This window comes from Periplaneta americana, chromosome 9 (assembly GCF_040183065.1).
Source record: "Periplaneta americana isolate PAMFEO1 chromosome 9, P.americana_PAMFEO1_priV1, whole genome shotgun sequence".
Lineage (NCBI taxonomy): Eukaryota > Metazoa > Arthropoda > Insecta > Blattodea > Blattidae > Periplaneta > Periplaneta americana.
Window position 1 is genome coordinate 159,863,568 of NC_091125.1, and position 13,884 is coordinate 159,877,451.

The 13,884-nt window shown below is 37.0% G+C and overlaps 1 protein-coding gene across 1 annotated transcript in view; it reads right to left on the bottom strand.

The window, feature by feature from the left end:
• Positions 1-13,884, bottom strand: part of sn (fascin domain-containing protein singed) — a 257,666-nt gene that overhangs the window by 15,777 nt on the left and 228,005 nt on the right. The window lies entirely within an intron of this gene.

Here is a 13,884-nt window from a genome sequence, read left to right on the forward strand (position 1 = left end):
CATCTTAATGTAATTCTGCGCATTTTGTATATCGAAAAGCAAGGCATTTGCTTTCATTTAAGTATATTTACGGTTTAAATAAATATGTTTAATTAATTCTGAACGCTTTCATATAATTATTATTAATCATTAGTGTGAAATTAAATGGTACACGCCATTTGATAGTCAATCTTTCAAAGTTTCGGAAAACGTATTATTTCTGTTGCCATGGGAGACATTGTTGAAAAACTGACCTCCATAACATGAATCGTTTTGCGTTCTGTAGCTTGCGAAAACAAAATCAGTAACAATGGTACAAAGATTGTTTCGTAGACATTTTCGAATTGACCACCTACTACGTCGTTGGACTCACGTGTTACCACCGCTGATCTGGACGTAAGATGTGCGAAGACAAGAGAGGTATAGTTGTGTGCCAATCGCTAATTGTGGAAACACTGAGAAAAGAAAAATAAAATTGATATAAAGAGGTACAGAATATATGCGTTACAAGAGCGGTATGTTGAAGTTTTCGTGTTCGAGGAAAAGTTTGAAAAAGCGAAACGTAGTTGAGCTTTTTTAATTTCCGAGAATTGAAAGATCGTTTATTACATACCTGAAAGAGGAATTTCTAATTAGTTGCAATGAAATCTCCATCTTGGTTTCTGTTCAATGACGGCAAATTTGCAAAACAAAAATATCTATCTTCAACATTGTTGCTTTAAAATGTTTTCTGTGTTTACTATACTCCAGCAGGCCGTGATATACGTCTGTCTTTTTTTTTTCCCCCCAGTCTATGATGAGTCTGCAATCTTGTTGATTTTTTCACGGCTTCCTTAATGTTACTTGCATCACGAATGCAGTAACTTTAGTGGAGTTGTAGAGTTTACTTAATTTTTGCAAATATTTAAAAACAATAATTAACAGTGCAATTTAGGTGAAATTGCAGTGGTAAGTTTCCAATTTATAATTATTACTATATTGAACGTCTCTAAAAATAATATGTTAAAAGCCTAAAGCAGTAAAATCAATATGTCACTTAAGCGGTAAGAAGAGGGAAATTGTTATGTGTGTTAGGTTGGGAATATTGAATGTGGAATTTTAGACTTTCCGCGGATTGGTTTTGTGCGGAAACCAAGCAAATACGCACGATCTCGCACAAAATAATACACATATAAGAATTGAAAAAGTCAAAGAAGGTAATATAAATGAAATAAGAAGAAGCACATGGGTTGCATTGCGTTCATTTGTATTACATCTTAAACGTCAGGTAAGAAGAGTAAGTACAATTTTATGGTTACATACAATTATGGTCTGGGCAGGGGGAGCTGGGAGAGGTCTTTTCCCGCCCCTAAATCTTAAAAAAAAAATAAATAAATAAAAATAAATAAATAAATAAATAAATAAATAAAGAGTAAATAAATAAGTGTTCAAAATTACACAATTATCCAAGGTACAAAATGTAAATTTAATATGCTCGGCAACTGTTCAAATCTGGATTCGAACGATATTTGTTGACCAAAAAGTAGCTACATTGTCTATAATAGTATTTCTAGAGTCATCCGATCATCAACGAACGTAAGATTTTATTGATATTGATATTGATATATATTTCTCAAAAAGAATCTTCGGTCCTGCTGGCCCTTCACATTTCTGTATTCGGGCCAGCATTCCCTTACTTGCACTATTTACAATTTTAAACAAGATGTGTATTGATCCTTGAAGCCTGTTCTTGCCATGTCTTTGATGTCCCTTCATTTTCACTTGACCATCATTTTACTTTATCCACTATTATTCTACTTCCCTTCTCTTCTTCTCAGTTCCCTTAAAAAATTCTAAAAATAATTTCTAAAATTAATTAATATTTCTTCCCTCGAAACTAATTTCATATTTTTAAATAACAATGCACATAACTTATTAATATAAAAGACCTAACCCTTGTTGACTATTTCACTACAAACTTGAACTAATAATATATTCACTGACTAAACACTTCTCCACCACACATTAGCGCTCGTATCCTGGCAACATTGTGTAAGATTTTATAGTACTTACATTCCACATTCTCCGACAGAATGCGCTTTTCTTTTTTTTTATCTAGAAAATGCCGGAATGTTTTTTATAGGTGTATAACAGTACAGGACCTTTCGTCAAATCAGTTTGTATCTCACTGCGTAATGTCTGCGGCTTTTGGATTTTTTATGTGTGCGATTATGAGGAGTTTCAGGAGGAAATTATAGAGAGATCTTTTTAGAACTCAAGACGGTTTGTATTATGTGCCGTAATGTCTGTGATTTTTTTTTTTTTACTGAATAGACAAGCCTACAATTGGAACTTACGTTGTGTTTCCTTTTATTAAGAAACTAAATCGATCACTGTAATGTCGAAATAAAAATACAGGGACATCATTTTATTTTTACTTCAATTTTTATTGTACCTGAGTTTTTGAATGTACTTCACTCCCACCCCTTCTACTAATGAAGTTCAACCGTCCTCCACACAGATCCAAGACCTCATATACAGTCATAGTAGACTTACGGTCATAGTAAACAGTACGTTCCAAAAAGATGTTCGCGTTTTCCAGTGACGAAAGAGCTTTCAATATTGAATCATTTTCGCACAGGTACTGTCGTCCATTTGCCTACGTCGTATCCCGGTTTCCCCCACTAGCTTTTATTCGCCAGCTAGTGGCTGGGCTGTCTTAGCTCTTTTCTGAGAACATTAATTTCTGTTAGGAATTGGACGTCTACGTAATATTATACAACTGTTTCAAATAACTTAAATAAAAGGGCCTCGTTAAGTAATTAACTGTCACGTGATTTCCTCCCTTTCTACGACCCTACGACATAACCACTTGAACGGACAGTAGATAGCATGTCTGAGTAATTTTATCTTTTCGGATCGAGCAGAAGTGAAGATTGAATTTACAGTACGTAAGGTACTCTTTTATAGAGTAGGTACAGAATTATTTCAACACGAGTTACTAGTATGAAGGACGAAATTGATAATTGGAATTACACACATTAGAACTGAAGCCTGTATCGAAATGAACGGCCACCATTTTCAAAAATGTGTTTAAATATCCATATTATGATTATTTTTCAATTTAACTTCATTCTCTGTATTGTACAGTGATGTGCTGTAGACAGTATAATATACACTGCATAATAAATACGTCCACAGCTCAATTCGTGAGTAAAAACACTCATTGTTAATACTGTACTGTATTTTGATTAAACAAAAACCTAATGAAAATTATCACACTCAAAATCGCGATATTTCCTAGTTTACGTAAATGGATGAACTACTTTTCTTCCCTCCTATACCCAGTAAAGTGATTTGTTTGTATATTACGCCAGTATCATCGAACTCCAGTCGTGGAAGGGAGTAGCAAACGGCGTTGATCCAGAGGTATAGGCAAGTTAATATTAAAAATATTAGTAAAAATAAAATGATGTCCCTGTACAAGTTTTCGAAGGAAACGCTGAATAAATACAAAAAGTCTCAAAACATGGTATTTTATAGAGAATCTCCACTAATATTAACATTGAAGTAATGTTTTGTAATACAAGTTCATACTATTCAGATACCAGCCTCCCCTGTCGTACAGAAATCGTTGTCGACATTGTGTCACAGCTCTACAATTATTCTCCCTCGCTTCCCCCCAATCGAAATCCTGGTTATGCCCCAGTATACAATCCCTTTTGGTGAATTCTTGCTCCGCATTCAGGAGACAAACGTGATGAATTAAATTAAAAGAGATGTTAACGTTGTAATACAATACAGCTCTTTCATAAAGTGGAAGTTGCTGTGCTGCTGAGAGTGATTCAACTTTCGCCAAGTGGAAGAGAGTTTATTCGGTCGCCAGCCGAGCTGTGACGGCAGAGGTCAAGACCGCGACCCCGACCTTCAGAGCATCGCACACACTTCAATCAGTCCTGCACTTGAAGCAGCGGAGGCTCTTCGCAAAATCGAATCTTATTATTTTTAAAAGGGTATCAGTCAACAATTTGGTAATTTATAGTACTTTTTGTTGTTTTAGACTATACATATATCATGTGTATTTAAAACTATAGTACACTGGGCTGCAAACGAACTGCCGATACGAAATTATATTTTTTTTCCGAGAATTTTAGTAAACATGAGGTGGAAAGCTATTTTGCTGAGATCAGTTTTCTATAAACATGTAAATACAACTAGTATTTGAATAATTTCAAAGGAAAAATTGTTCTGGGGCCGAGCTCAGTTGGTAGAGCGTTGGTACGTTTAACCAAAGGTCCCGGGTTCGATGCCCGGCCCCGGAACAATTTTTCCTTCGAAATTATTCAACTCAACTTTACAGGGAGTTATACTTGAAAGCTTGATTTGCATAATACACGTCACTGTTCGTTAACAGAAAACCACAATTTAAGTCACACAGAGTTAGTGTGCACTCAATGTTGGTTGCTTGACGGTTGTCAGCCCACTTTGAGGTCTGTGGATATAGAGGGAAAAATTGGATCGGTGTCGGATAGAGTTCCCGGGTAACTCAGTTGGTAGAGCGTTGGTACGTTTAACCAAAGGTCCCGGGTTCGATGCCCGGCCCCAGAACAATTTTTCCTTCGAAATCATTCAACTCAACTTTACAGGGAGTTATACTTGAAAGCTTGATTTGCATAATACACGTCACTGTTCGTTAACAGAAAACCACAATTTAAGTCACACAGAGTTAGTGTGCACTCAATGTTGGTTGCTTGACGGTTGTCAGCCCACTTTGAGGTCTGTGGATATAGAGGGAAAAATTGGATCGGTGTCGGGTAGAGTTCCCGGGTATCTCAGTTGGTAGAGCGTTGGTACGTTTAACCAAAGGTCCCGGGTTCGATGCCCGGCCCCAGAACAATTTTTCCTTCGAAATTATTCAACTCAACTTTACAGGGAGTTATACTTGAAAGCTTGATTTGCACAACTAGTATTTGTTTTCTGGATCCTTGTGGTCACCCTTATTGAAGGGCAGATGATTTTATTTGATAAAATACAAACAAAAAAAATATGAATTGATGTTTAATAAGAATATTACACGAAAATAGTGAAACTGCAGTTTATATGGTATTCCACACCTTCCTTATTATCCATGGATGCTGTCATTGTTACAATCGACATATACGGCCAGAGTTACGTTTCATATTGTATTAACAAAAAATGTATCCATATTATAATAATACATTATGCAACGAGCCTATAATGGTAGTAATTAAGACGCGAGTATGTTTGTTTATGAAACGAGCGCAAGGTTATGGTTATGTAAGTGAGGAGTGGAACTGACCTGAATTGTGAGATATGCGCAGACGCGAAAGTATTGATTTTTTCCGAAACACGAATGTCATTGACCTTAATATAATCTAGAGAATAACATGAAGATTAGGCTTGATATAACCTGGAAATTGATTTAGAATTGAAAAACGAGATGACAAATCGAATTTATTTGAATATTATTTACAATTATAACGGTACAATCAGTACAAAGGTGATTTTTCATTGGCTAAACAACTGAATTATAATGAATAGGTGTACAATCGTCGTCGACATTGTGTCACAGCTCTACAACTCTCCCTCGCTTCCCCCCAAAATTCTGTTTGGTGGCAATAATCTTGAAACAATGGATTATTATACTACAGAAAAAAGATTTTAGTTATTGAACTGTATGGAAACAATTCTTCGAGAAAGGTAAGAGACCTATTTAACTACTAATTTGAACAATCAGAAATTAAAACACCACTACAATCTCTCGTCTGAGAATCAAATTTTAATCATATAACTCGCCAACTTCGATATAATTGACCAAATTTTATTATTTTGCATTTTAAAAAGTTTTCCTCTATTTCCCAATAAAGTGTGTCTGTTGACTGATGCCCTTTCAAATACATAACAGTTCAATTATGTGATTTACATGGCACAAAGCAATAAATATATTAGAAACCAACTACAACAGGAGGATATGGTGGAAGAGTTACAAAGATATCAGAAGCAATGGAAAGAACATGTATTAAGAATGAGTCCTTCAAGACTTCCACGGCAAGCTTTTTTTTACAGACCATTTGGAGGCCGAGACGTTGGGAGACCGGTGAGTAAATGGAGTGACCAATTTGACTGAAAACACTTAATTAGCCTCGGAACAGGTCGCAAAGGCCTAAACCGTGTTTAGGAAGAAGAAGAAGAAGAAGACATGGCACAAAATAACAATTTAAAACAAAACAATAAACGAAACGAGGGACACGAACTGTTCCTGTGAGAGAAGATACATCTCCACTTCCTACTCGAAGTTCGAAGCCAGGACGTGTTCAATTTACAGCCAGAACAACTACCACTTAAACCGCAGGTGGGAATTATTTATGCAGTAAAAATAAGAACAGTTGTATTTGTGTAAAGTTGCATGCCAAGTGATAGTAAAGCAACGTGGGAAGATTGATGCTGTAAGTTATATGGACAAAACAGCGAAAACTTGTGGTCATCTCTCGTAAGAGTGCGATGAACTTCTCGGTTCCATAAAAGCGTGAATTTCATGAAGGAGTAATTCCAATTACAAACGATGCAAATAGTGTACATGATGATCACAGAACCGGTTTGGGACTAGGTTTCCTGATTCTAAATTTCGCAAAGTTTAATTCAAGTCGGAATCGCAACAAGCAACTACATCAAGTCAAAACAAGTTCTTAATATAAAAAAACAACAACAAATTGTTGGTACGATGCAAGCAATAACTTATCACAGACAAATAATTAGTACCCTTCAGCAGTACTATAAAAAAACGTCTTAGCGCAATGCACAATGGGTAAATCATCATCATCATCATCATCATCATCATCATCATCATCATCATCGTCCTTGCAGGTATTAGGCCTAGTGGCCTGTTACGGTCTCCGTCCATCTTTTCAGGGGGCGTCCCAAAGATCGTCTTCCATCTGGTATATAGCGGAGAATTTGTCTTGGGAGTCTGGAACGGTCCATTCTATTGACATGGTTAAGCCATTTTTGTCTATAGTCGTTGAGATGTTCATAAATAGGTGTAATTTTCAATTCTTTTGTAGTTAGTTCATTTCTTTTGTGGTCAAGCAAGCTGTAGCCGGCAGTCCTCCTTAGAAAACTCATTTCCGCAATTGTTAGGCGTTGAACATCTGAGTTTCGGACAGTCCAGGCCTCACTACCATACATGAGGACAGGTCTTGCTAGAACTTTATATGCTTTTAACCTGGAATGTTTATGGGTTTTCGTGGGTGTGAAAACCTGGTAAAATTATGAAATCTAAAATTTATAGTTCTTGGAAAACCATACTGCAAGAAATTAAAAATTCTGCGCTGCATCAGAGATACAGTCTACACACAGAATAGGGGAGACCGGGGCTGATTGACACACTTTTTGTGTTTTATTTTATTTTTTTTAAGTGAAGAAAACAATCTGACTTTAATAACTGAAGTGTATAAACATCATCCAATATTTGTGTTATGTTACCGTAATTTTACAAATTGTACAGGGACATCATTTTATTTTTACTTCAATTTTTATTGTACCTGAGTTTTTGAATGTACTTCACTCCCACCCCTTCTACTAGTAAACTTCCAACCGTTCACGACACAGAGCCGAGGGCGCGTAAGCAGTACTGAGTGAGTACAGTACGTTCCAGAAATATGTTCGCGTTTTCCAGTGACGAAAGAGCTTTCAATATTGAATCATATTTTCGCACAGGTCTGTCGTCCGTTTGCATACGTCGCATCCCGGTTTCCCCCACCTACTTCTGTTCGCTCCTCTGTAAAGTCTAGTAGCTGGGCTGTCTTAGCTCTTTTCTGAAAACATTAATTTCTGTTAGGAATTGGACGTCTACGTAATATTACACAAATATTTAAAATAACTTAAATAAAAGGGTCTCGTTAAGTAATTAACTGTCACGTGATTCCCTCCCCCATTTCTACGACAAAATCACTTGAACGGACAGTAGATAGCATTTCTGAGTAATTTTATCTTTTCGGATCGGGCAGAAGTGAAGATTGAATTTATAGTACGTAAGGTACTCTTTTATAGAGTAGGTATAGAATTATTTCAACATGAGTTACTCGTACGAAGGACGAAACTGGTAATTGGAATTAGGTACAATAGTCTATAGTGTGATAATATGCACAAAAGAACTGAAGCCTGTATCGAAATGAACGGCCACCATTTTCAAAAATGTGTTTAAATATCTATATTATGATTATTTTTCAATTTAACTTCATTCTCTATATTGTACGCTAATTTGCTGTAGACAGTATAATATACATTGCATAATGAATACGTTCGCATGGATAGCTCAATTCGTGAGTAAAAACACTAAGTGTTAATACTGTACTGTATTTTGATTAAACAAAAATCGTAATGAAAATTATTAAACTCAAAATTGCGATATTTCCTAGTTTACGTAAATGGATGAACTACTTTTCTTCCCTCCTATACCTACTCCAGTCGTGGAAGGGGTAGCAAACGGTGTTTCCTGTTTCAATCGTTAATAGAAAGGTATAGCCAGATTAATATTAAAAATGTTAGTAAAAATAAAATGATGTCCCTGTATAACATGAACCTGTGTTAAGGTATGGCTTGTTCTCTTACGTAAAATTGTGCCAACCAACCCCGCAAGTGGGGTAGGTTGACACAGGATGACAGTCATAAACGTTATATCAATAAAGGAGTTTATGAGCTCAAAAATAACATTTATGGTAATTTTAATCGCAAATCTGATTGAAACATAAGAAACAATCGTAAAGATAAAACCATGAAACCGTAGTCTTACCTAATCTGAATCAAAATCTGTATCACAGTTACGGTGTAGTACATTACAAAATCTCGGAAATTGAAAAACTCACTCTGCTTGTTTTTTCATACTTTTCCTCGTGTTTGGAACCTTGTATCGTAATATACTATTTCAGACGATATAAAAGAATTATTGGGTAACATTTAAAAATGTTCTCGATTACGTCAGAATTCGCACAATAGAAACAAAAAAAAAATTATACAAATATTCTTTTCCAAATACAAGGTTTGACGTCTCTGAGATTTTTGTCCAAAATCCTCTCATTCAATTTCCAATTGAAATTATGCGTTACTTTTCAAAAACCTTGTACACTAGCCTATAATAATAAGAGGACTTCGTAAGCTTGCAATGCCTACATGGTCGTTACAGTCGTGCTTTATAGTATACGGTAGAAGCGCCGTGACTGAGCGGCAACTTCTCCGGCACGGGTGTGTTGCTGGTGGTCTATCCAATGCTCCACTTGGACCGTGAGATGTACTCAGCTCCACCAGTCTCACGTTGGTCACGTAAGTTCATTGTTATGATATAATGAGGACACTGACGGAAAAATATACACAACAGAGTCTATAGTATAGCTCATGCTAATGAGGAATAAGAAACCACAATCCGATATTTCTACTTAATAATAATAATAATAATAATAATAATAATAATAATAATAATAATAATAATAATAATAATAATAATAATAATAATAATAATAATAATAATAATAATAATAATAATAATAATAGCCACCAGCGTAGCCCAGTTGGCTTAGGTGCTTGCCTCCCGATCCGGAGTTGCGCTCGAGCACGGGTTCGATTCCCGCTTGGGCTGATTACATGGTTTGGTTTTTTCCGAGGTTTACCCTAACCGTAAGGCAAATATCAGGTAATCTATGGCGAATCCTCGGCCTCATCTCGCTATCACCAATTCCATCGATGATAAATTATAACGTCGTAGTTGATACAGCGTCGTTAAATAACCAAGTAATAATAATAATAATAATAATAATAATAATAATAATAATAATAATAATAGCCACCAGCGTAGCCCAGTTGGCTTAGGTGCTTGCCTCCCGATCCGGAGTTGCGCTCGAGCACGGGTTCGATTCCCGCTTGGGCCGATTACATGGTTTGGTTTTTTCCGAGGTTTACCCTAACCGTAAGGCAAATATCAGGTAATCTATGGCGAATCCTCGGCCTCATCTCGCTATCACCAATTCCATCGACGATAAATTATAACCTCGTAGATGATGATAATAATAATAATAATAATAATAATAATAATAATAATAGGTTCCCACAACCTAAAACATCTATGTCTACTGCTGTGGAGTAAAGATTAGCGTGTCTGAAATGAGAAGGCCCGGGTTCAAATCCAAGTTGCGACAAGTTACCTGGTTGAGGTTTTTCCGAGGTTTTCCCACAACCAACTGAAGCAGAATTGCTTGGTAACTTTCAGCGTTGGACCTCCAATTCGTCATCATAATAATAGACCTCCTCGGAAAAAGGATGTAATATCAAATTAAATGAAATATGTGACTTACTTACAAATGGCTTTTAAGGAACCCGAAGGTTCTTTGCCGCCCTCACATAAGCCCGCCATCGGTCCCTATCCTGTGCATGATTAATCCTGTCTCTATCATCATATCCCACCTCCCTCAAATCCATTTTAATATTATCCTTCCATATACGTCTCGGCCTCCCCAAAGGTCCTTTTCCCTCCGGCCTCCCAACTAACACTCTATATGTATTTCTGGGTTCGCCCATACCTGCTACATGTCCTGCATATCTCAAACGTCTGGATTTAAGTGGGAAAAGTAATTTTGAAGCATTCATTTATAAAAATAAATCATTACATCCAATAGCTGAATAAAGTTCTATCCTTGATTAGTGCAATGGTTCTGATAGTAAATATAGACCTAACGAAATATGCCTCTGAAATTATTTTCCTCTCTCCTGAAACGTGTATTATAGATTTGTTAGTTACACCCTTATTCCGGGGAGGTTTTCAATTACACGTCTCCTCTTTCATCACTTCCGATTCTATCCCTTATTTTGGGCTCGCTCGCTGCGGTCGTTACCGATCTTGGGCCCCATGGTATGTGGTCATTAGTTGCTGATGGTAGTGTTAGGTACTGCGGGCTCTCCCCTCGACTCATGGCAGTTCTTGGGACCGAAATAAATTTATTGGAACAACACAATAATGTATCATACGACAGTGTTCTAAAACGTAGAAATACTTCTATAATGTCTCTCTCCATTTAAAAGTTCGCCCATCAATAACTTCCCAACAGTTACATTTCGGACATAGGTATATGAGGTTAAATCGATGTAATTTAACGCAAACTGCATTATCCTGAAGTATTTCACATGCTTTCTGAGACACCCTGTATAGTTTTATCAACATGGGCCCGGAAATACTTGGTTTTTGAGTATACCTTGCAAGTATGATAATGTTGTACTTCATACGTTTGTTTGCTGGAATTATTATGACGCATGCTGTTTACATTTCATTATATGAACTGTTCAAAATGTCCACCTCCTCCCTGCCACAAAATGAGAATTCAAAACGGAAGAAAACAAATGATGATAGCACAACAAACGGCTTGGCCTGCTGAACTCGTAAGACCATAATGCTTAGTTCGGCATAAATGATCGATTTTGCACTGCCTTACAAAAAATAAAAAATAATGTTTAATAAATGGTAAAAAATTAAATATTACATTACTTTCCCGGTCTACAAGGACTGTGAAATTTGCCTGTGAAATAAACTTTCAAGTGAAATCATTAGCTATTGGATTATAACCGTTTAAATTTTGTGCCTTTTTTCGGTCCACTGTGTATATTTAGTTTCGTTGCATATCATTTTTTATTTTGACAACTCATTTTTTTTATTCGTGTAATATCTTTTGCATCTAAGGTATTCAACCTATTAATCAATTGTATTATTCTCGATTCTCCAATTATTTTTTAAAGAACATATTACACCGATGAGAAAGTCCACCAGAGTCGTATACCGACGCCCGAAATGGAGAAACAGGGTCGAGGAAACAACATTTAACACAAGACAGACTTACCGAGTTTTGAGAAGAAAACTCCAAATAAACTATTGTATGTAGAAAGACCCAACTATAACAGCTAATTTTTGCAGCTGACGTTAAAATAAAAACGATAATGCATATTCAAGTTATTTATTTGCATATCAAAGTTCCTTATGGACATCCCTGACGGCTATTTTTCAAACTGAAAACGGGGGGGAAAGATGGATCAATATAAACGACTGTTTTCCCAATTCTGAACAGAGAGTGCGCGCCGAGCGGGGGAGGTTTGAGGCCACATTACACTAGCTGCCCGGGTCAACCACCCCTAAGAAGCACCAATGAATAAAATAAGTTACCTAGCTCGTGGCAAGAATGTGTTACATTGAGACTTATATTTCTCAACTATAAAATGCCTTTCTTACAATTACATTCCTCAGGCGATATTTAAATATAGGCCTATCACCACTGAACTCTTTGGGCCGTATTCATAGACATTTCTAACGCGGACTTCCGGTGGATGATCAGCGTTTTTCGTATTCATAAACCAGTGTTAGCGATAGGATATGATTTGCATTCTGTACTAGCAACCAGTGGATAGCGGGGCTGGCTTAGTACGCTCGTAGCGCGTGCTGCGAAATGTCTATGAATACCACCCTTTGTATTTCAGAAAATTAATAATAAAAACAATTCAAAATAGAACGGGAAACTTTAAATCCCGGCTTCATTCTGAGATACTGAAAATAATCTTCAAATAGTCGTTTATTGTCTAAAATATATTTAAAAAATATAGTATAATTACAGTACTTGCTTACTTATGGCTTTTAAGGAACCCGGAGGTTCATTGCCGCCCTCACATAAGTCCGTCATCGGTCCCTATCCTGAGTAAGATTAATCCAGTCTCTATCATCATATCCCACCTCTCTGAAATCCATTTTAATATTATCCTCCCATCTACGTCTCGGCCTCCCCAAATGTCTCCCAACTGACTTTCTATATGTATTTCTAGATTCGCCCGTACCTGCTGTATGTCCTGCCCATCTCAAACATCTGGATTTAATGTTCCTAATTATGTCAGTTGAAGAATACAATGCGTGCAGTTCTGCGTTGTGCAACTTCCTCCATTCTCCTGTAACATCATCCCTCTTAGCCCGAAATATTTTCCGATAATACAGTTAATAATATGAACAATTATCAGAACAATATTTTTATTAATTCCACTAATTGGCTTATATCACGAATGAAATCAAGGATCATCAGAATGAACATCATAGGATAGTAGTTAAATATAACATTTGGGTTGCATTAAAAAGTATTGTTTATTCAATCAATATTAAAAACACGATGTAAGAGTAATGGAACGGAGAAAAATTCACTCCGGAGCCGGGATTTGAACCCGGGTTTTCAGCTCTACGTGCTGATGCTTTATCCACTAAGCCACACCGAATACCACCCCGGCGTCGGACAAAGTCGTCTCAGATTAAGCTCCAACTCTTGGGTTCCCTCTAGTGGCCGCCCTCTGCACTACGTCATAGATGTCCATGAACATAGGACCGAAGTCTGAGGTGCACTCGTTATGAGTGACGTCGGATCCCGGCCAACTAGTCACTCATAACGAGTGCACCTCAGCACATGTGTGGACTTCGGTCCTACGTTCATAGACATATATGACGTAGTGCAGAGGGCGGCCACTAGAGGGAACCCAAGAGTTGGAGCTTAAACTGAGACGATTCTGTCCGACGCCGGGGTGGTATCCGGTGTGGCTTAGTGGATAAAGCATCAGCACGTAGAGCTGAAAACCCGGGTTCAAATCCCGGCTCCGGAGAGAATTTTTCTCCGTTCCATTACTCTTACATCGTATGATGACGCAGAATATCTGCATGGAAATATCATATGTACTTCGGTACATTAAAATAATACTTATATATGATATGCGTAAATCACTTCGTGATTTAAGACGGCGCTTATTCCGTCGGATCCCGGCCAACTAGTCACTCATAACGAGTGCACCTCAGCACATGTGTGGACTTCGGTCCTACGTTCATAGACATATATGACGTAGTGCAGA